The 22,964-nt window shown below is 38.3% G+C and overlaps 1 protein-coding gene across 1 annotated transcript in view; it reads left to right on the top strand.

Moving 5' to 3' along the window:
• KIF26B (kinesin family member 26B) overlaps positions 1-22,964 on the top strand; it is a 295,702-nt gene that overhangs the window by 94,253 nt on the left and 178,485 nt on the right. The gene's annotated exons all lie outside the window — the stretch shown is intronic.

Here is a 22,964-nt window from a genome sequence, read left to right as displayed (position 1 = left end):
TCAATTAAATGCATACTATTTTTACTACTTTATTATCTGAAGCTGCTAAAGTAGCTGAAACAAAAGAACCACATTAAAAAATGAAATAGATGTGAGTCCTTAGTAATTCAGACTTATTTAGGGTTTGCCTTTGAAAGGGAAAGGTGCTGAAAATAGTTACCATATTAAACTGGTAACACTAAAGTACTTTTTCTGGAGTAAAGGTACTCCATTATTTAGAAGTAGCTGTTCCTCTTCCGAATAGGCATCCTCTTTTAAACTAAATAAACGGCATGGTTCTCACATGTTGGTGTGTCTCTAAACTAAAAGCTTGGCATTAACTGTATTGTGGTGTGAGCTGCAAATGTTAAATGGTGGGCATTTCCTCAGCCCTCCAATTACCTTCCTGGATCTGCATAAGAGTCTTTTCATTTCTTTAAGTGGATTATTTTAAAAAGCAAACAACCAAAATAGCACAGCATGTTTGCTAGCTTTGAGTAGCAGGAAGGGAAGAACGAACCTGAGCTCTGGAAAAGGCCAACTGTTCCAGCAACAATGTAGGCCATGAAAGGGAAGGATGGATAACAGAAAAGGTGGCTGTTGATGTGGGCAGGGTGAGCAACTCCTGCTCCAGTCCTTGAGGCTGTAAAGTTAGAATTTGGTAAGGAAAAAGATGTATGTAAGGATTTGACTAGGGGTATTGTGAACGTAATATTAAAGGAAAAAGTGTTCCTTTCTCCCCTGCACTTAAAAAGATCTTTTGGACCAAAAGTTTGGAAAATGAGATCCTGAACTACTTAGAGCCTCTTGGCCCCAGGCATAATGATCTCAAGCCTATTCAGAGTTATCAAAGGCTTTGTGTACAATTGATGAAAGCCTACAGTATGTGCTTTCTGTTTCCTCCTTATGTATAATGTGTATTTAGAAGAACTTGGTTCTCTGAGAAAGTACCAGCTTGTTCTGGAGTTTTGCAGTGATGAATGATTTGTTTGGAGTTTACTTAGGTCATTGCTGTCTCATAACACATTAGTTCTTTCAGGCACAGGATTTTAAGAAGAAACTGGCAGTGATTAGAGTTGGGCAAAAGATGGAGAGTTCAGATACAGAGCCAATGACTGTGTGTGGGATATTCACATCCACAATTTTGATTCCACGATTTTTTTCTGAGTCTCTGCTGTCTAATTTATTTCCCTTCCACTTGCTGCTGGTTCTGTCCCTTTTTAAAGTGTTTGGCAGGATAAAGCTAAAATGTTAATATTTGCTACAATGGTGCCAGGGTAATTTAAGTAGCTTCTAAAGCATATAATGTGAGGTACAGAAATCAAGTTACTTGCTCCATCAGTAGACGAACAGGTGTCTTATATAATTATTCCATGCTTCCTAGAGCCACTCCTATTTTGCCAAAGCATCCTAACAAAAGAAAAGATTCGTATACTGTCTCTTCTAGGACCGTGTTCTTATGTAGATGATACAGTATGAGTTACATAACACAGGAGGTATTTTGCCTTTATGTTTTGGTCCAGAATTTTTGGATGGTATAGGTTTCAATAGCAGTGAAGTCACTGAATGCATGGAGATGCACATTTGAGAGTGATGGCTCCCTGAACATAGAAAACTTTGTTCCTGTTACTGTGAGCTCAACAATGATGATGAACACATGTGTGCAAGCTCTTGCACTGATTTTTTTTTTTCTTTTTGTGACCTGCAGTCTAACAATGAACTAACTCTACAGTGAGACTATAGACTGAAAGTGTAGGAATTTTATTTCCAAAGTTTGTTTGACTGGGCCAAGAAATAGATTGTCAAACAAATTCATTGGCACTGAAACTATATCCCTGCTTAATTATCTCTGTTGCCCTCATCCCCTATGCATTAGTTACCTCTGAAGTAGCTTTCCTTTGACTAAAAGCCTTTTTAAACCACATCACTAATGATTAGATGTAACCCTACGAAAGTCAGTATATGTCATCAGCTGACATTCTGCCATGATTGTTTGATCATTTAATTTGTGTATTACAGGAGATGGCTTTTTGTATTTCATTCCTCCTGTCCATCTCCTCAACTAACAGCCCAGATATCTACTGATTCTGTAATACCATCGAGAGGAAACTAAAGTCTGTGTGAACTGCAGGAACGGTTTCTTGCATTACTCTGGTGTGATTTGATCTCTTACGGCATTTTTATGCATGGCTTAATGACCTTAGAATCATTACTTTCCCCCTTTATGATACTGGGGTGACTGAGGGAAGAAAGAGGTAAAGGGTATCCCATGGACTGAAAAGAGCTAAGTAGGCTTATCCTATGAGTATGAAAATCCCATGACTCAGCCGTGATGTGAGGAAGAAATCTGTGGACTATTAGAGGAGTGAGTTAATCCTGTAAATTAGTAAAAGCCAGAAGATCACAATTAGTGGGGATTTGGAGTCTTGGTTTCCTCCCCTGCTTTGTAGCTTAACAGTTTTGTCCATGTGTGAGACTAGTTTATTTTCTGAAATAATAGCTGTGCTGATTACTTTGCATCATTGAACAAAAATATAAACTGCGAGGAGGGGAGATGTTTTAACAGTGGGAAAAATGAGGTAGAGATGGGATGGAGAGAGGGAGAAGACAAACTGATAATTGACACAAAATGATCCCATTGTTTCCCACACTGTAAATAGGGTGGCACAGAATCAAGAGAGAAAAATGGTCAGCTTCTGCTTTATTTCATAGTTCAAGAACAGAGAGTTAAGACACCCAATTTGGAAGTGACAAGAAGGAATATGCGTTTCTTGCAATGTACAGTTCTGTGGCACTTATTGCCATGGGAATAGTATTGAGGCCAAGAGCTTAGGAAGATTCATGAAAGGATTATGTGTTTATGTGGGCAATAAAAATCCCTTATTTCTGATATTAGGATTAAAAAAACCAACGAGGATAATTTCCATATAGCATAAGGCAATTGGCATCATATTTTATGGAGAAAGCTTCATGTAGATACATCCAATATACAGCTAAGGAGTAGAATTCTTGAAACTACCACTGAAGCTTTCCAGCACAGGTATACCTAGGCTGACTGGGAGAAAGGTACTGAGGTACTTAGCTCTTAGACTCTTTGTCTCTTTTTTCTGAAAGTGGCTCTTGAGTGACAGCCAGAGAGAGAGCCTAGATTAGAGCTTGAACCTGGTGAAGGATAAACACCAGATGACTGGTGCTGTGTTTTGGATGGAGGCCTGTGATAAACAGATTAGTGGAGAGTGCTCTTCCAACAGTTTCAACAACATTGCCAGAGTTCAATGTGTTGTACATTTCAGGAATTCTTTTAAGTATTTTTTCTTACCTCTGTGTGTGAAGATTCATGGCTTCTAAAAACTTTCCTGGATTGAATAATTCATACAAGCAATATGTTGGTCTTTAAAGCTGCATAAAGATTCAGTCCTGTGGCTGATTCCTTCTCTATTTTGCTATTGTTTAACATGTGTTCCAAGAATAGAGAAAATGGAAAACAAGGCTAACTCATTCTAGCTGAGGTGTGGAAAGGAAGGAGAGGATGACAAAAGAATAAGAAAGCAAATTTTTAAGTTTCCCTTTAGAATCCCAAGGGCTACCACTCAAAGAAGACCCAAATCAATATATTGCCTCCTTGACTGAGGTATTAGTTTCTCATTGCTTTATGTAAATGGGACATAGAAATAAGATTAGATTTAGGAACATAATAAAAATGTGTTGGTTTGCTTTTTGTAAAGTCCTGTTCTGACCTTTGGTTTTGCTTTGAAAAAAGTTTTGGCTGTTAAATACAAAGAATTGTATTGCTGTGCAAAAAAAATTGACAAAGCCTTTTTCTTGGATATTATGCTGTGGTTCTGGGAACTAAGGAATAAATAGCTAGAAGCTGATGTAACTGAAGTGTGATTCCACACAGCTATCATGTAAAACCATTGTTTTCTCTAAAGTGTGGCTGAAATGGCATCAGAAATGGAGCATCAAGTTCTCTGTTGGGACAGCTCTCTTTAATTCAGTGGCTTTGAGTTAAAGTTGTTGGTAGTTTCCTTATATTCCAGAGCATTGCAAACTTGAGAGGTGGGTGTTGTCAGATAAAATAATTTGAGGCCAGGCTCTCTTCTGTGCCACTCCGGGATAATGGCTTTGCAGTTGACATGGCTGTATCAGTGTAATGCAGATAAGAACGAAATCAGTCAACTCTAAGATCTGATCAGCCAGAATGTGAGAACAGCTGTGGTGATGGGAGTGAATATGGTCTCTGGTGCTCCAGGTGGCCTCAACTTCCCTTTGGGCTGGTGGGTGGGGAAGCTTTCTTTTTCCATACACCTCTCATCTGACCCATGCTGAAGTGTCAGTTGGAACTGCTCCTCTTGACAAATGAAAGCAGGAGGCTGTTTGTCTAGTACCTTTTGAACTTTGAATGTGCCTAGCTGTATTTTATGAAGGATAAGGAAGGCTTACATCTGTACAGGGGTGAGGAAAAGCCCCACCAAGCTCATGAAACCATCTAAAAACTGCTCTGAGGAGAAATGAAGTTGCACTTCAGCTCTCACTCCCATGCAACATCTCTAGCTGAATTCAGAACTGCTCCAAAGGTGGAAGAGGAAGGGAAGATAAGGAGCTCTCATCTTCCAAGGGGTTCATTGGTGTCCCTTGTCCTTAATGTCACTAGCAAATCTCAGCAGAAGCATCTGTAGCTACTCCTAATAGGGAGCACAAAAGTCAACATCACTTATGTCATTAAGGTATCTGAGGACTTCAGTTTTATAAGCCAAAAAAATTCTCATGTCTGACTGGTAAATGTGACTGTCAAGTGACTAATCTGCAACCAGCACAAGGAAATAGCTGTATGGATGGCAGTTTGAGCAATGGGTTTCTATTGTGTCAGCTCTTTGAGCCAAACATGCATCTGTCATGCTTTACTTGAAATTGTCTGATTCTGTTTTGAATTCATAAAAGTGGCATATATGTGTGTTTATTAAATAGCTGACTGAAGTTATGCACAGACTTTTGGCCAATGGAAAAGAAAAAGAGTTAAAGGTTGGAACTATGCTTGATGAATTTGCTTCTGCTTTCCTAACTTCGTTGTGGCTGCTTTGGTCTACAATAAGTGCAGCTCAGTGTAACTGGATAATAGTAAAGCATACCTGTGATGTGAATTCTGCAATTTCTTTACACCTTTTACTGCACTATCTATTACTTTGCAAGACAGTCAAGGCTATTAGTAAAGCAGATTTTAGGCCTAATTTAGAAAGTTTTCTATTTTAAAGCATACAGAGTGATTTATTTATTTTTTCCTGTTAGAGACAGTTAGCTGATAGATAGGGTTTATTGTTGCTGTTCTTCCTGACAGGTTTTAGGATGCTGGAGCTAAGCAGTTTTGCTGGACATAAACACAAACCATAAGCACAATCATCTCTGTGTTTTATTCTTTTGTATTTTATCAGCTACTGCAGTGCAACATAGAAGATCAAAAATTACCTGAAGTGCTAACGAAATTATACAGAATGTATCAGAAGAGAATGTATAGTAATTGAGATATAATCAGATCTTAGTTGATCAGTCTGTCTGCTCCCTCAAGACTTTGTAAAGTTCATTGCCAATGTGCAGGAGGTAAAAACTGATGTGACACTATGATGCTACATGTGATACTATATAGCTAAATAATAGAATCATGGAATGGTTTGGGTTGGAAGGGACCTTAAAGATCATCCAGATCCAATCAGCTCACTTGGACAGGGACACCTCTCCCTAGATCAGGTTGCTCAGAGCCCCATCCAACCTGGCCATGAACACTTGCAGGGAGGATTACAATGTGCTCAGAAAGCTTTGTGTACATTTGGACCAGCTTCTCTGAAAGTTTCTGTGAAAAGTCTTGCAGGTTTAACTGAGGCTTAGTTTGTAACCTTGTGGAAGATTTCTGATTTTTTTGTTGTTGTTTCTTTTGTGTTTTGTTTGTTTGTTTTGTTGTTGTTTTGCTTTGAAGTAATGTAAACCAAAGCTATCATTGTTTGTCCTGTTCAAAAAACAATATAACCAGCTACTATTCAGGTGACTTAAAAGAACACCACAGCTAAGGCTGCCCTGGCCACCAGGCCTCACTGATAGATTACAATTGCATCAGAGGTTGTCCCAAAGTTTATCTATTTTATTTTTTGGTATAAATGCTAAATTATTTTGTCTCAATTATTTTAAAGATCCTTTCCAACCTAAAAGATTCTATAATACTATAAATGAATGATCAAGTTGATTTTATGTAAATAAGTGCTCTGGAGGGAATAATCTAGTTCTCATGGTACCAGCTTTTCATTTTTCTTTGCCCTAGTCAGTGATCACAAGAGTCTTCGTCTCTGTAATCCTAAATGCCTGGTAGTGCCATTTGCAGACAAGATTTAGTAGTGATGCTGATTATCTCCTAAGTGTTGTCTTGCACTTGAGAGCCTTTGTAAAGATCCTTTTAAACATTGCCAGAGCCCAGCTTATCAAGATTTATTCCCACTTTTATATAAGTGGGTGAAATGCAGATACCTGGCATGATGATTGCTTAGGCTAGATCAAGATTTCTGGAAAGGGCCTCGAGATGGGTTATGTAAGTGCAGGTTTTGTAAGTTATGAGATTTTTCCAAGCTCAGTGATGTGGGCTTCTTTGCTTCCTTTTCCATTCACTGCTCAATGACTTGAATCATATATTGTCTTTGTGTCTTGTCCCAGCCCCCTCAATGTTTTGTCTCTGAAGCAGGGCACTGGTGCAAGGGGCCATTAGTTCTGAGGCCTCTAGGCATTTTATGATATAATGACTATGAATAATATAGCACCTTATTCCTTTAATGTACTCCAATAAAGGTGGTTTCAAGAGTGGCAGTGGAGGCTTGTTATGGTTTGCTTTCCTTTTGAGTGGAAGGGAATGGGAGGGCACCTGTTAGTTACAAATGCTTAACAGAAGTAGTTGAAAATAAGATAGCTCCACAGTGTCCTATTTTATCTTCTGGACAATTTTATATCATTCATGAGAAACAAAGAGTTTTGTTAATGCTATTGCTGCTAATATTCTTGTGCCTAATTTGAATGCATTGACTACAAATGCCTTTTTGTAATTTCTTGGAGAATTCATAGATGGTATCACAGACAGCCAAAGAACCTGCCAGTAGTCAGAACTCTACAAGAACAAGGGAGCAGCTTGTGCTTAGGTGATTTTCCCCCAAGACTTTTGAAATGTTGCATGGACATGCAGTCAGGAAAAATGAAATTCTAGCAGGAAACATATAATGTAAACTCAGCTGAAAGAGAGCTGGTAACTGTATAATATTTTGCAGGCTTTAAAGTCTGTTCCTGTAAAAGGACCCAAAATACTTTAAGCATCAAAACTAAACCTTGGCAATACATTTGAAGAAAACAAACATTATTGTCCCTTGCTTTATGTATTAAGAATCAGATGTACAGGAAAGTGGAAGGATATGCCTGAGATGGGTGCTATGCAGTTTGCAAGGAGCTGAGAAAATAACTTTTTCTTCTATTAAACTCAGGAAAAAAAGGGCCATCTTGTCATTTCATATATGGAAGTTAGATTTTTCTGTGCTTGCCTGGAAGAATGAACATCAGAGCAGATTATGAAACAGAAATTATAAGGAATCACAATAATTTGGAAAAACTTTGGAAACAGAAGAGATTGAAAACATCTTGATTGTTTTTATCTTCAGATAGGCTTGAGCTGGAATTTTTACCAACTGGACAAAGTTCATATGTAACTATTTGCAACAAGCTGCTACTGTGCTTTCTGAAAAGAAAAAACTTAAAAACAAGGGCTCTGCTTTAGAGGAATTCACTTGAAAGTATGCCCTTGGGAAAGAACAAGACTATAGAAGTCTTAAATTGACATCTGAAGTTTTTTTAGGTTTTAGCATTATTGAAGCTTATTCTTTCAAAAAGCTTCTGAGCCCTTGTTGTTTACCTTAATTCCTAATAAAAGTATTTCCAGTAAATCCTGACATCCTTCTAAAATGCTCTGTTTCCTCCTAGAGAACCTTCCCAAAATTGAGTTTTCTTGAACTTTTGTAATGTATTTCTGTTGGATAAGACTGAACCCTGTGTGCCTGAAATCTGCTGTCTGGAGGGGACACTGCAGGAATGGGTTTTTCAGAGTTCTAGTCCACTGGGTTGATCAGAAGGTAAAACATTCCAGCTTTATTTGGCTTCTGTCGCTGTCGCCATTGTGAGCATAGCAACTTAGAGGTGAGAATTATTTGGAGAATTATCTCTGAATTTTTGGTTTAATTCACAAATAGTATGGAGAATTTAATAGTTTAATGCATAAACATCTTTCACTTCTGATTTTTTTAGGCATGCTTGGTCCAGTTTCTTTATTTGTGCGTGCATGTAATTATGTGTACACACACACAAACATATCTTTTTCTTCCACTTAATTTCCTCTAGGAAAGACTCCTATGCTCCTTTTCCCAAGGAAATTGCTGATGAACTTCAGGATAGATTCTGATCTGTTATCAAGTTACCTCAACTGATGACAGAGTATCATCATGCTTTTCAAACTGTCTGACATTCTGCTGATATTAAGAAAAATCAAAGAATCAGAGTACATTGAGTTCTGAAAGCTAATGTTGCAGACGAGTGTTTCAGCTCCTCTTAAGAATATACACTAAGCAGCAGTTTTAGAACTGTTTCAAGTTAATGATAGTATGTATGGGAATAGGGCTCTACCTTTTGAGATGGCTAGTTCATGCCTATCTTCTAGTCCCTTTGTTGTAGTGTAAATGAGCAAGATGACTTAGTAATGCCTACAGTGTACCTTGTGAAGAGGCACATGAGGCCTTTTTCTTCAGTTACACAGATTACAACACTGCACTTCCACTCACCTGTAGTCTTTTGGCATGTCACTGTGGAGCAGAAAATCAATCCGTGATGTTCTATTAATAATTAGTTAAAATAGAATAAAGAATTCCTTTCAAAATTTGATTTAAAACTAACTTCTGAAACTTTTACATTACAAATCCAGTAAACAAGTTGAAGGGGAGAAATCCATACCATCTCATGTGCAAATGCATATTCCCAGTGGGGTGCTGAAAGCCAAAATGAAAACTGAAGGTAACCAGGAGACATTTATTACCATTCAGAATGGTTTACTAGATTTTAGGCACCATTGCAGATGATGAGCCTGTTCATTGTTCTTATATTTGGCCTTCATTAAATGCATTTAATTAAATCTATTGTAAATCTGTTTGATTCCTAAGGGGCCACTTAATGTAATCTTGCTGTTTGCTCATAAAATGTATCAACCAACAATTCCTGCACTAACTTTAATCACTGTTTATTTTTAGATCCTGGTGAAGTGTGTTTTGTCAGTTTAGTTTGTTATGCAAGCTCCTCGGGGCAATGACTTTTTGTCTTTGCTGGTATTCTATGTGGAAGGAAGTGTATATTCATTGTTGCTGTTTTTAAGAAAAAAAAAAGAAAAAAGAAGAGAAATGCCATTCAAAGGTTTTTTACACTGGCTTTTATGAGGAAGAAATAAATGCAGCTGTAAGACTTGACTGTATACTTTCAGACAATTTTCTTTAGCAGATATTCTCTCAAGCTTCTGGCTTTTGACTGTTAAGATCTTTCAAAGTTTTCAAGTTTTGTTTTTCTCTCCTTTCTCAGACTGCCCACAGGAAAAGTGATTAGGGTATGTAATGGAACAAGAATAGAAAATAACAAATGTTAGTGGTAAAAAATAGGAAAATATAAGTGTACCAGGAGGCAGAAAATTAAGTAAATTACAAGGGCCTTAGATGATTCACAATGTACAGGTCTACCTGAGATTAATCTACTACAGAGACAGTAATTTATAACAAAAAACTGGAAGAACATGCTGTGTATGTATTGTAAACAAATTTTACTATGAAAGTATGCAGTAAATGTACCTATTAATAAAGAATAATTGGCAGTATTTACTGTGTGCATTGCATTCGGAAGTTAAACACATTAGGTAGTAAGATGTGTAAGACTTCTCATATGACTGTCACTTATTTGACTTGTACAGCCCTTCTCCTAGACGAGGAATTGCTGATACAAGATCATGAAAGCTGGCTTCATCTGATTTATTGGAAAAGAATGTTTGATGAATCAAGTAGCTATTTATTTGTCCACTCCACATTTTTATGATAAGCTATACTGATGGAATTTGAAAGAATATGCTTTTTTTGGGAATTGGTTGCCATTTGTTAGTGCTGCAGGTTATGGATATTAAATTGTTCCCTCTCCTGCCAGTTCAGAAAGGGCTGTAGAATACATCCAGACTAGAGCCAGTGCCTCTTCTGCTCTATTATTCACTTTTCAGAAATGTGCATTCTTGAAAATATACATATCTGTAGTTCATATCTTCCAAACTGATCACTGATTTCTTTTTGAATGCCATCTGAGAAAAATAAAGGAGTTACATGACTCAGTGTTGTCTAAAAAGAAAAGTGATCTAAAATCAGGGGTGAGGCAAAAATACTATTCTTCTGTCATGATGTAGCAGGTCAGGAGAGATGGGGATTAGGATTAATTACTCAGTCTGCAGGTGATATTGCACTAAATTCCAGCTGAGAATGGACAGTCAGCATGCTTAAAGTTCTCAGTGTAGAAAGGCCCTGGGGTGAAAAGTGTGAGTATGATCTTCATACTGTAAAGCTGTCATTGTGAAGATGGATTATGACCTGTCCTGCAGACCAGATTATACATACTGGGGAAGGGTCGCTGTGCGCACTTGAACTAAATGCTAGGTCACCTTCAGCTACTGTCATGTTCACCTAGCTCCAAGAAAGTCATGCTCTGTGTGGATCCCTTCAAGACTTGCTGATTGAAAATGGCCAACTGAAACAAACAATTTGGATTGAAAACATGATAGAAATTGCAGCAAATGAGATGATGCAGAACCACATTTAGATCGGAAAAGAGAAGTAGACTAGGAGTAAATGTAAAAACCAGAGAATACATGTAGTGCTGTGCAAGAAATACCCTCTTTGGCAAATGTGGCGTAGCCTGCTGCTCACATGCCGACCTCTTTGCTGTGCCATTGAAATGTGACTGGAACACAGAGGCCCAATTTACAATATGTACCAACAGAGCTTAATTTGGTGTTCAGTTGAGGATGTACTGCTCCTCTTTTTCCTTTCATTAACTGAGGGGGCAGTAAATCTAGAGCAAACAGAAGATAACAACATAGCAGAACTTGACACCTCACCAACCTGTAGAATTCGCTGTAGGATGTAGCCTCCACGTCAAATGCTTACAGCTGAGTGATTTTTATGACTGCTAATAACAGCTGCAGCTATGCAAACTATGGTAATAAGGCAATCAAAGCTGTGCCTTAAGGCGTTCACCTTCAGGGCCAGGAAGGAACTGCTTCTGTCCAGCTAGTGGTCTCATTTGAAGGCTCTTCTGGCACCTTTTGAACACTTGACAGGTATTCCTGTTAAAAATGATGGTGGTTGCTGTCATAAAATAATTTTAATACCTCAGCAGGACACTTTTATTATTAACATGAAAGTAAGACAGGTGTTCGTGTATTGTGACAGAGGTTAGAAAGACTAACCTTGTTAAACCTATAGTGAGGTCACTCCTGCTGATGTATAGCTGCTGCAGAACTGCCTGTTGGCTTTTTTTTTCTTTAGCAGCTGCATACTGCCTCTGGAAATCAGACAGCTTCATGGCAGCTCCCATTAGCACTGGTAATTGTGAAAGTAGCTATTGCTACATCTCCATGTTAGTACCATAAAAGAAGAAAACACCTGCAAGGGACTGTTAATATTAGGGGCTGAAAAGGAGAAGGCACCTACATGGAGCCAAAGGGCAATAAAAACCAGCAGGACTCTTACATTGTGAGATGGTGAATTAGGCCATGGTTTATGCAATTCACTGCAAAGGTGGAAGTTTTCAGCATGAAAGTTGAGAGTAAGTGCTGTTTCCCTGTGGTAAAAGAACATCATGATATTGTTATGCTGTTTTGACTTGAGAGGCTGACAGGTGCTAAGGTCTTGGAGGGTGTTGGTGTTGAAAGGCTATGCTGTTGACTTCTGAAGAATGTACAAGTATTTCTGCTTGTTGGATTGAAGAGCATTTTCTAGGCAAATGCAGGGCTCACAGTTCTAATCCTTTTCCAGCTGAATTCTGTGCCCTGAAAATGCCCTTCTTGCAACACCACTCCGTTGGTACTTCTCTTGGTTTCACTTTTGCGTATCTTCAGTGTGTTTTTGGACCAAGTAGTAGCCAATACCCCGTGCTTATGTTTAGCCCCACTGAACCCTTCTGAATATTTAGTGTAACGTTAGAGCAGATCTGCATTCAGCCTGGCATAATGGCTCCTATTTTGACTATGCTAATCTAATCTAATACTTAATATTTGGAGACATGATCAGCTTGGTAACTTTTAATCAACCGTACTGATACGTGGTAACTGCATTCATGTGAATAGTGCACACCAAATTCAAGCTAATTTGACTTGGTTGCTTTGACTTGCTTTAGAAAAGTTGTTGTAAGATAAATCATTATTACCTTGCATTTGACACAGGCTAAGTGTGGGCAGGCAGACAGCTGTTGTGACTTGGCACAGCAACTTACTTCTGTGCCTAAACCTTCATAATCTCATACACTGTCAATTAGTCAGTATTTGGAAAGCAAAAAACTGGCTCCTTGATGGCATTACAAATGATAAGATGAATGGTTCATCTCAATATGGGCAACTACAGTAATATTAATTTCCTTGTGAGCATTTAAGCCAATATTAACATTTCAAGAACTAAATTTCATGTATTAGATTGGGTACTTTGCAGTTGTAAACAATTCCCATGAATTGAACCCAAACAAAGCAAGGAGAAGAGGCTCTTTCTTCTTCAGGAACGAGACAAATTGCTCTTTTATGATGAGATATCTTACTGTAGGCAATATGCTGGAAAGCATGTTGTAGCATTGGTTAAGCCAAACTAAAATGGAGGGAAGGGACGTATCAACTTAATGAGTAGACATTAAGATCTGAACACTATTTCTTTTTTTCAAGCTTTCTTGTCTTGCCTGCAGGTTGCAATGGGTTTTCAGAAGAACTGAGGGTACTTGGAGCCTTGAGAGATGCAAATTGAACAAAGCATTCAAACGTGCACCTTATGTTTTATTCTAGTAAATGATGGATCAAGATATACAAGATTCTCTTCAGAGTCCTTTCAGATGATGAGTAGTTAATATTTCATTGAAGCTGCAAAAGAGAAAGCTGCATGAGCAGTATTAACAATCATTGGGATTAGAGGTTACCTTTTATTTAATCAGTTTTTAAAAATGTATTTGTGTGAAGATTACTTAGGAGTGTGTGGAAAATGATGCTACAGAATAAATCTTCAATCTTAGGATATTTGATAAGTTGAGGAGGATTCCTCAGTCTCCCTCAGCTTCAATTTCCCAGAATTTTATATTGCTTTGTCCAAAATATGCCTGGCATCTACATGTGTTGACTCTTTGCAAGCACCTCTTTTCTGTTTGCTCAGAAGCTCATGCCTCATGCAAGATTAAAGCCCTCTGATTCCTCCCTTTAAAGGTACATTGCTGATAGTCTTATGACCTAACACACAGAGATGACAATTTGTGTAACTCTGGTATCTGCCAGCACTGGTATAATTAAACCTTTGGCAGCAGTTTAAGAAAAGCTGTTCTTCATTATTTCTTTCTGGACAAGGCATTGGAATGGTACCGGTTTCTAAATAGATTCAAGGCATTTGCTAGATGCCTAGCAGTCAAACCCATGCACCTTTCCATGAGCAGCTGGGTAAAAGACCCATCAGATGTGTAGTGATGTTACCCCCAAAAAAGATCAGATCTTGAGGTGATTATGTGTGTGGGCTGAATTTGTTGTGCTGCATTCTTATGCAATAATCATTGCAGAAATCTCTAAACCTGTCATTTTTTTCATGCTGGAAATGAAGTCGTTCTCTCTCTTTGTGTTTTCATGGTAGAACTTGATCATAGGTCTTTTAAATAAAGACTAATGATCTGATTTATACACCTATGTGTGAAAAAACTAATGGTGTTTTTTATTGCTTACTGTCTTGCTAGCTATAGGAAGAGGTTGCTTTCTGGGTCAATAATGTCATTTAAGTTAAGCCCACATGTTGACACAGTCTGGTAGCTTCTAGAGCTGTTCTTGTCAACTGACAAGTGAAAGGTCAATGGCTTACAGATTGCTGCTTGTGATAGGGGAACAGCTACAGTAAGATTCAAACTTCTTATGATGTCTTGACATTGCTGGCAGGTTAGTAACTGATCAGAGAAATGAAAGTTTGTTTTCATAACAAATGTATTACTCCTGCATATGGTGAGCTAGAGAGACTTGTGCCTCAGCTTCAAAAGTGCAGTCACTTCATTTAGCTGCTGACCCATGTGTACAGACAGGAAGAAATCAGACACATTCATATTTCATAGTCTGCACAAACTCTTCATGGCTGCACTAGTTATTTTAGCACAATTAGCCTGGCCACCAAGGTCTTAAAAGGTAGCTGATACAACAAAGGATTACAGTGTGGCTGCTGAATCTGGATGTATCAGATCAGCTTTAAGTGAGCTGCACAAAAGAAAGGCATTTTATCCTATAAAATGCTACTAATCTGATAGCAAATACAAGTCATAGTAGAAAAAGATCCAATTAATTTCCAGCTGCACAGCTTTATAATGCAGCAGCAGGATATACAGGTAATTAAGAGAATTAACAACTTTATGAAAGTAGATTTAAAAGAACCTCTGAAAGCTAGAGGCAGCCTTTGTCTTCCCACAAACTGCCATGTTGTCTTCTTGACAGGAAATGAAGCAGTTTTATTGTGTCGCTGCACAGCATCTTTTTGCATTGCTGAAAGGCTTAGAGACACAAAATTGAGACCAGAACCTCTCTTTGCTAGCTGCTGTTCCTGTTTTTCATTTGCAGAGTAAGTATGGGAGGATGCCAGCTGGGGACCCTTATATTGCCATTCTATCTATAGAGGCTTAGCTGATGGAGCTTCATGAACAAGAGGTCTTTTTGGGTCTAGCTGAAGATGCTTTACTGCTTTCCTCACAAGGAATAGCTGACAGTGTTGCAGGGTGCTGCCCATGGGGAGCCTACTTCACTGGGGGAGCCGTGGGGGTGTGGAGGGTGAGCAGCCTTGCACCCCAGGATGGCTATCCTGCCTGTACCTTCATTGGGGAGGAACAGGAGAGGCTGCCATCATCCTGAATGGACATCAGAAACTATGGAGGTTATTGAGGTAGGTGTGTTACGATAGCTGTTGTATTTTTTAACACGGTATAGAGACCTTACCTTTCAGAAAGTAGTTTGATAATGAAGTAATAATAAATAAAATTTACAAGCTACATCACTCAGACTAAAGGAGCACTGCAGACTAGAATCTGCAACTTCTGTACAAGAGTTAAGTTCACATGGGGTAGATATTAGCTGTCCTGAATACTTCAGATTATGTAATTTCCCCTCCTCTAATATTTTTTCCACTGTTTGCTTTTTTTGCTTAATAAGTATTTCGGTACAAAATTCGTGAGCAAGGAGTGGGCTTGGTAAATACTGTTTCAGACTCTTTTGATGTACGTAGAGTACTATTACTTTTATGGATTAGTTTTGCAGGGCATTTGCAAACTGACAAAAGTGAATTCATTGCTAAGACAGATGAAGATGAGTCTACATCCCTCATGTCTCAGTGGCGGAAGTTGCTTGGGATTGTGGATCAACTTAACATTTACCAAGTTACGGTGTGTATGGGATTTTGCTGGTCAAGCAAATGAACCATTGTCACAGGCTTAATAGAGCAGATTTCCTGTTGTATAATCAAACTTCCATTTTGCCAATGCAGTTCTGGTGTTGTTTTTGAGGAGAGCGTGCTCAAGAAGAAGCTCACAGATTTTCAGGCAGTACTGCTGCTCTGTCGGATTTTGGTTTTGTTTGGTTTGCTTTGCTTTTCAGTTTCAAAGCTAGGGCATCAATGTGCCCTGCGTGAAAGTGAGAGGGAGAATATGGACGGCTCAGAAATTAGCGTTGTTATTTACAGTGGAAAATACAGCACAAATAAAAAGTTTCAAAAGTACTGTTGTGTAAGGCAGAACTCTTAGGAGGAAGTATCAGAGGAAAAGGTTGTACAGTAGAGAAATCCATTGTTATTTGGATGTTAGATCAGCTGTTGCATCAGCCTCTAAGTAGCTGGTCTTAGGATATTCAGTGATTTGTTGTAAAATATTTAATAGTATGGGGTCTTGAGTGTGAGATGGAACTAACTGTATCATTGGAGTTTTTGTTGGGAGATTGTGCCATGTCTGCATGAACAGGGGTTTCAGCTGTGCTGAGGAGTGCCCTTGATCTGTGTTAAATAGCTGTTTTGTTTATAGAGGGATATGGGAGGTGGCTGCAACAGTCAAAGGTCATCTTTCTTTTGGACAGCAGGAAGCTGGAGGTTGTAATTAAGCTCTGTGTGCTGCCATAGTAACAAAGTGGTGTTTAAATAAAAGTAGTTTATGCTTAATACAGTCTGACTCTTCTCCATTAAATGCAAAGCACAATCAGCATTCTTGCCATCCCAATGATTCCCCCTTTGAAAAAGCTCACTCTTTCTAAGGGGTGCTGTTTTGTGTTTAGACACAAAAGCTTTGCCACTACAGTAGCCCCTTCTGCTAGATCAATATTTCAGATTTTGTGTGTGCAAATTTGAATACAGCAGAAGGAAAGCATGCCCAAGGACCCCCCCTAGAGTTTCAGTATTCACAAGCAGTGTTCATAATATCTACATCCAAGGAAGAAACTGAATGCAGCATACATTATGCACGTCCTTTTTCATCCTGTTCCTCATACAACACATTCTTTTGACAGGAAAAGGCTATCAGGAGTTGCTGTTTTGCTCTTGCTCACACAGCATCTGTATCAGTGGTTGCAGTGATCTTGAGCTATGTTAGCTTAGTATTGTGCTATGAGAGAAAAAGTTCATAATCAAATGGCAAGGTGCTGTAAGGTTATTGCACCTACAGTGCAATCTACAGTGTCTGTAGATACAGAAACTTGTTGGTTTTTCACTTTTTTTTTTGTTTGTTTCTAAAGGTGGATTTTGTCCTGAATAATTCCTTAAATGTCATTTCTGTTGTAATGAGTGAATTGTGACAGATGTGAAGTATGTCCTTAGTATTCTGTGGTATATTAAAAATTACTGACTTAGTGAATCCCCACCAGTTTCAAGTTTTTCTGGTTGAATGTTGTAATTGTTCCTTTTTGCCCTGTGAAGGATGTGTTAAAAGTAATTTGATAGTTACGTGAGCAGGATAAGATTTGTCTTTCCCTCTACCCCCTGTGCCCCTGAAACCCCACATGAACTGGTAGTTCAGTCAGCCCTCTACCAGTTTTATTTCAAAGCATTTAAAGTTGTATTTAACAATGGTATCTGAAACTGATGGTTAAGTATTTCCCTTTACTATTTTTACCTGCAAACCTCTTCCAACAACACTCTTAAAATTATGCAAATGAAGTAAATGTTGTAATTAGTAGTAAATAATAAATGTCAAATTATTCATAGTTCTCTCTCTTTTTTTTTTTTTTTGTTGTTTTGTTTTGTTTTGGCATCAAACACAGTGGAACCCAGCTGTCACCTTGTTCTTTGAATGCTACCATACATCAATTTATGCTGCAGAGAATTTATTGCGGAAGTTCCATGTTGGGGAAAAGGGATGAAGTCAGTATTTCCAGATTTGGCTCAGAAAAAATAGCCAAATTATAGGAAGAGGACCTATTATATATTGATACATTCCCTTGTTGAGAGATGCCTTCTTGAAGGGAAGCGCAATTGTGATATTCACTTAATTAACCTCCCTTCTGCTGAAGAGATTCAGCTCTCTATAGGCAAGTTACTGTAATTCTGCTGAAATTTATAGTGGCTGGGAAGCTGGTGGCTTACTGAAGACTGAATATTTTTCTATCTTGTTCTGCAGTCCACCATACTGTCACATCAGACTGTGAATTCTTACAGACTAAAGAAAGTGGAAGAATTATTTGAGTTTTCAAAATAAATTTACAAATTAGAGTTCTTGCCTCAATATGTAAGAATTAGTAGGAGGAGGTCAAGCCTAGGAAAAATGGAGTTGCTTAATTTATGGAAAAGATTTGGTATTCTATACATGTGTCATAAGAAAGACATGTGGATGATGTACTGTGAGATGCCTCTTCCAGTGCTTGCTTCATCACTCCCATAGATCAGAAAATAGGATCCTTGAGCCAAACAGGAAGAATAGCATTATCCTGTTATGACTGGGAGTAAACTGTGATAAGCAACAAGGAATTGGTCAGAACGTAAAAGATTAATATTTTAGGTAAGAGCCAGAACACCTGATTTTATGTAATGGAAAACTTGAAATTAAGCTGCTAAGCTTACATTCTAAGCAGGTTTATAAGAATTTGATGTTTTTGGTGTGTTACAGCTTTGACAGAGGTATGCTTTAGAGTTTCATTCAACTCATCTTTTAAAAGGGGGTCTTTAAGAAAAACCTTTTTATTGGTTAATATAGACATTTGCTGTCTCAAGTAAACCAGGAAGTAATTTCTTCAGTGTTTATTGGGCGGAAAATTCAGTGCTGCTCTGAATCAAGAGCAGACTGCCAAGTAAGTCATTCATGAGAGTGCATGTGTTTATGAAAGAGAGCTTTCTGCATTCAGTTTTTCCTAGCTGTGGTCTCCTCTCCTGAGAGTAGGACCTCTAGACACTGAGGATTGCTTTATAGTGAATTTGAACTCAGATTTCTGTCTTGAGTTTGGCTTCAGACATGGATACATTTCTATACATCTAATTAACTCGTCAGTCATTGATGTTAACTGAATTTTGGGGATGTTCCTGAATGCTTTGCTACTTCCAGACCAAAGGATGTTTCACATCTTTTCAAAAACAGCAAGTTCTGTTTGTACAGAAACTTCAATGGAGAGTCCTCAGTCAGGAGCTTTAGAAACCTTAATGAGCATAACTGTAAAACACCTTTACAGAAATATAATTAACCTCATACTGCATCATGGCAAGTCTTATGCGCAGAGTAACTCTTTAATTGGAATAGGAAGAGAATCTAGCCTGGCTGGCACCTGTGGTTTAACTGCAGAACCATCTTTTTTTCCTATGAAGTAGAGAATTTAAATGATGATTTATCTCCAGCTCTTGCTATATACTGTCAGAAAGCAGTGGAAGAGGAAGGTAATGGATGCCTTGCTTTTATGAGACAGGTGAAGAAAAAATGGGGCCTTGGGAGGGACATCTGTCTTGTTCCATGTGCACTTAAAAGGTTTTTATTGAGGCATGAAAGGTTGCGTTGTTCCATGCTTTGTCTTTTTTGCTTATCCAGGCAGTGATGTGCTGCCAACAATTTGAAAAAGGAATTTCTCAAAATATATCCCATTAGTTGATCTTAAATTTCATGTATATCATATGTGGGTACTCACAGAAGGCAAGGCAAAGAGGATTGAGGAGTCTGTTCTTTTTTCCTCTCCTTAAATTGAGAAACAGTGTCTAGTGAGAGAGACAGTGGCACCAAAGAAGCAGATTTCTATGCACTGGATTTGCCAGGCATACGTTATTGGGGCTAAAAAAAGAGGAAAAAAAGAGGCTGAGTTTGTTCATATTTCAAGTATGAATTTCAGCTATGTCCTTTGACCTGTGATGGGGAAAAAAATTCTCAAAGAGCTTTGGAAATGCCTATTCTGGGACTGTTTTTTCCCTAAATGCTTGCTATATACCCTGGATGCATTTACTCACATTTGTGTAAGCACAATGTCAGAGGAGAAAGGGATATTTTGGTATTGTGATTGGAGGACAGAGTAAATGAGACGGTCAGATTACTCCCAAAGCCCACTCTTCATCTTGGTATAATAGTTTAAATTGTTTCAATGCTCTCTGATCTATGAGGCAAAATAAATAAACATAGTAGAAGTGACTCAAAGTCAGTAGCCTCTGGATATATGAGTTACCTGGACATCTTTCTGCCCACTAATTTATGTGTTTGTATTGAACTCTGGGAATAAATGAGGACATGTTAGTCAAATGTTGTGGGCATGTGTCTAGTGAGGTACTTAGTCTGGGGATTGACCCAGGTGTACAAGTTTATGCAGAGTAAACAATATTCTGACAAGTACTGGACACAAAAAAGATTTCCAGCCTGGCCCAGAATTTTACTTAGTTCCCTTCATCTCCGCTGGCTGTGTGACCAAAAGGACAATTCTATAATTAAATATCAAGTTCTAGTTTGTTACCTTTTTCTTGCTTTGATAGAAAGAAAAGATAGCAACAGAGCGACTTGAGGTTATGAGTGTTGCAGTATCACTAGGTCCTTCTGTGGGGCTTTTTAACCTATATAACAGCAAATGGAATAGCAGTTTTCCCAGATAAGGAACAGGAGAATGTTTGAAATTCAGGGATATATTTTGGCTTTCATTGCTTCTGGACACATTTCACTGTTGAAAAATCCCACATCGATAGACAAAGTAAGCAAGTGGTAAAACTGGAAATCATTCTTATATTATGAGACCCTGGACTTGTGGCTGAAGTCAGTTCTTATTTTGTCTTAATATTTCTATGTTTTGTGTTAGGTAACATAAAGTGTGTTCCAATTTTGGTATCCTTCTAATACACTGTCAAGTAAGAAGTGTCCCTGCTGAGGCAAACAGTAAATCAGTGAAGCTCAAGGACAGTCAGTGTGTGCATTTGGGAGTTTAGTTCTGAGACAGTCCATGCTGAGAAAAGGATTTTTGTCCAGGAAGTCTGGCAGAGCATGGCTAAAGAAACCAGGTGGTGGTACTGGACGCTCAGGATCAAGAAGGTTCTTATTAAGCCCAACATGCCCCATTATGAGTGTCCATCCAGGGCAGTTTTGGGAGTGCTTTCCGACATGGCTGTTTACACTGGAATGCCACTTTTCACAGATAATACATCAATATCAACGTCAACAGTAGTTTCCTGTTTTCTGCAACAAAGCAAGCTGTGTGAATGAACAGGAAGGAGAGCTGCTGCCTCCCCAGCAGGCTCTGGTGGTCAGTATCACACAGATGTTTTGCAGCTTGCACTTTGCGCAGCTGACCATCCCTCTAATATTTGGACTGTTGTGTAGGATGCACAATAAAACAGCAGTACTAATGAAAAGCCTGCATTCATATAGAAACAACCCCATTCTGCATTTGTCTGTAGTACATGCAATTCCTAAAATGAGTATTATTTATCTCTCTTCTCTCACTGTCTTGTGGTACTCCACAAATAAGGAATTTGTAAATATGCTTGATTATTTCCACCTCTGCATTTTCCTACAAGAAAATGTGACCTAAACACAAGTGTTACAAGATCTTAATCCCCATTTATTAAAAAGCATTAACATTCCATTTGCTGACTAATACCTGTTTTTTTTTTTCTGAGTGCACAGGTGAGGGAGAATGGTTTATTTTTACATCTTTCTAAAAGAATCTCTTGTCTCTTTAGTAAGTAAGTATTTGAATATTTTGGAGTGTTTATATTTAGAGAGTTAGTTATTCAAAAGCTCAGAACCAAAAGAGTCTAGTCAGCTTTTCAACAGAGTCTACTCATCTAGTCAGCTTTTGAGGAAGCCTGAGAGTAATACTTTTCAGGAAACGTTCACAATCGGTTTTAGGCTTTTTACTGCTGTTTGCTTTTGTGTTTTTCATGTTAATAGGACTTGAGGATAGACCTGAAAGTCTCTGTAAGTGCAGAAATAATTTAGTTACTGCTTTTATGCCCACATCATGATGGATGTTTTCTCAGTGTCTCAAACACAGAGACACACAAATCCTTTCCTATTTTGCAGTTGGCTGACATGCCTTTCTGAAGCTGTGCCACATTGCAACTTCAGGGAATCTGACACCAATAGAACCGTGCGGCACATCTGGCTGCAGAAAAATCATAGCTGGAGCTGCAAATCTTTATTGGCAGATGATGGGGAGGTTATGATTGCAACTGAGATTGCAGTTAAGATAAGTCATCTTATCAACTTCACTGCTGTCAGACTGCCATGGAAGTGATAGTCAGAAATGACAATCAGTTAATGATAGTCCATCCCTGATTTTGGGTATATAAACTGGATGGACTAAGATGAGGTTAGCTTTATAAGTGTACTCTGCTCTGAAGGCAGAGCTTTTTAAGCCTGTCTGCTTAGCAGTTGCCAACTGTTAGGTGATGAAATTGGTTTCAGGTTAGTTTGAGGGGATAGGGCAGAATCTTGTACTAGTTCCCTGAAAAAAAGAAATAGCTGATTTAGCAAAAATTATGGAAAATTTGAGGAAATTAATTTTAGTGTACTCAAGTGCATTGGATGCCCCAAGTGGACATACATAGGTTAGCAGAACTCTGAAGAGCAAATGTCTTGTTTGCCTGCATCCTGGAAATATAGGGAGGTATCCTGGCAGCAGGCCAAAATTCTTGTGTCTAACAGTAGTATGAGATGATTTAAGTTCAGGATTTCACTTATAGCCTTCAGAGAACACTGCTCATTCAATATAGTAAATTAGAAAGCCTCAGTGTGTGACTAACATGATAGAGGCACTTTCAGCAATTTTGCTTGCTTCTCATAAAATAGAGTGGCTAGTTTAGCATTCCTGTTCTTGAAATACTAAAGTTGATTAACCTAAGAATATGTAAAGTAAGGATAAATGCTTAGCTTATTTTCCTAGACATAGTAAATTGGATAACAATGCTTTATAAAAGAAACCAAGGTGGCTTTATAGTTGGTCTAAAAAATGTTGCCATATCATGTATTTTCCCCTCCCAAATAAAAAATCACAGTTCTTCAACTTTGCCTTTAAGAACTGAGATGTTTAACAGCTGAAATAGAGCAAGCTTAAGCAGAAAAAGAAATACAGGATGATCTCAAGTACTTTTTTTGATGTACCTCACAAAGACATTCTGTTGTTATCTGGTGATAATGAAAGAAGGCACAAGAACTGAAATTGAAGAGGTGAGAGACTGATTCTTGCAAACTTGCCTTGGATGATT

The sequence above is a fragment of the Apus apus genome, chromosome 3 (genome assembly GCF_020740795.1).
Source record: "Apus apus isolate bApuApu2 chromosome 3, bApuApu2.pri.cur, whole genome shotgun sequence".
In the NCBI taxonomy this organism is placed as follows: Eukaryota; Metazoa; Chordata; class Aves; order Apodiformes; family Apodidae; genus Apus; species Apus apus.
The sequence above is the reverse complement of the archived record's forward strand: the minus strand, read 5'-3'. Positions and strand labels throughout refer to the sequence as shown.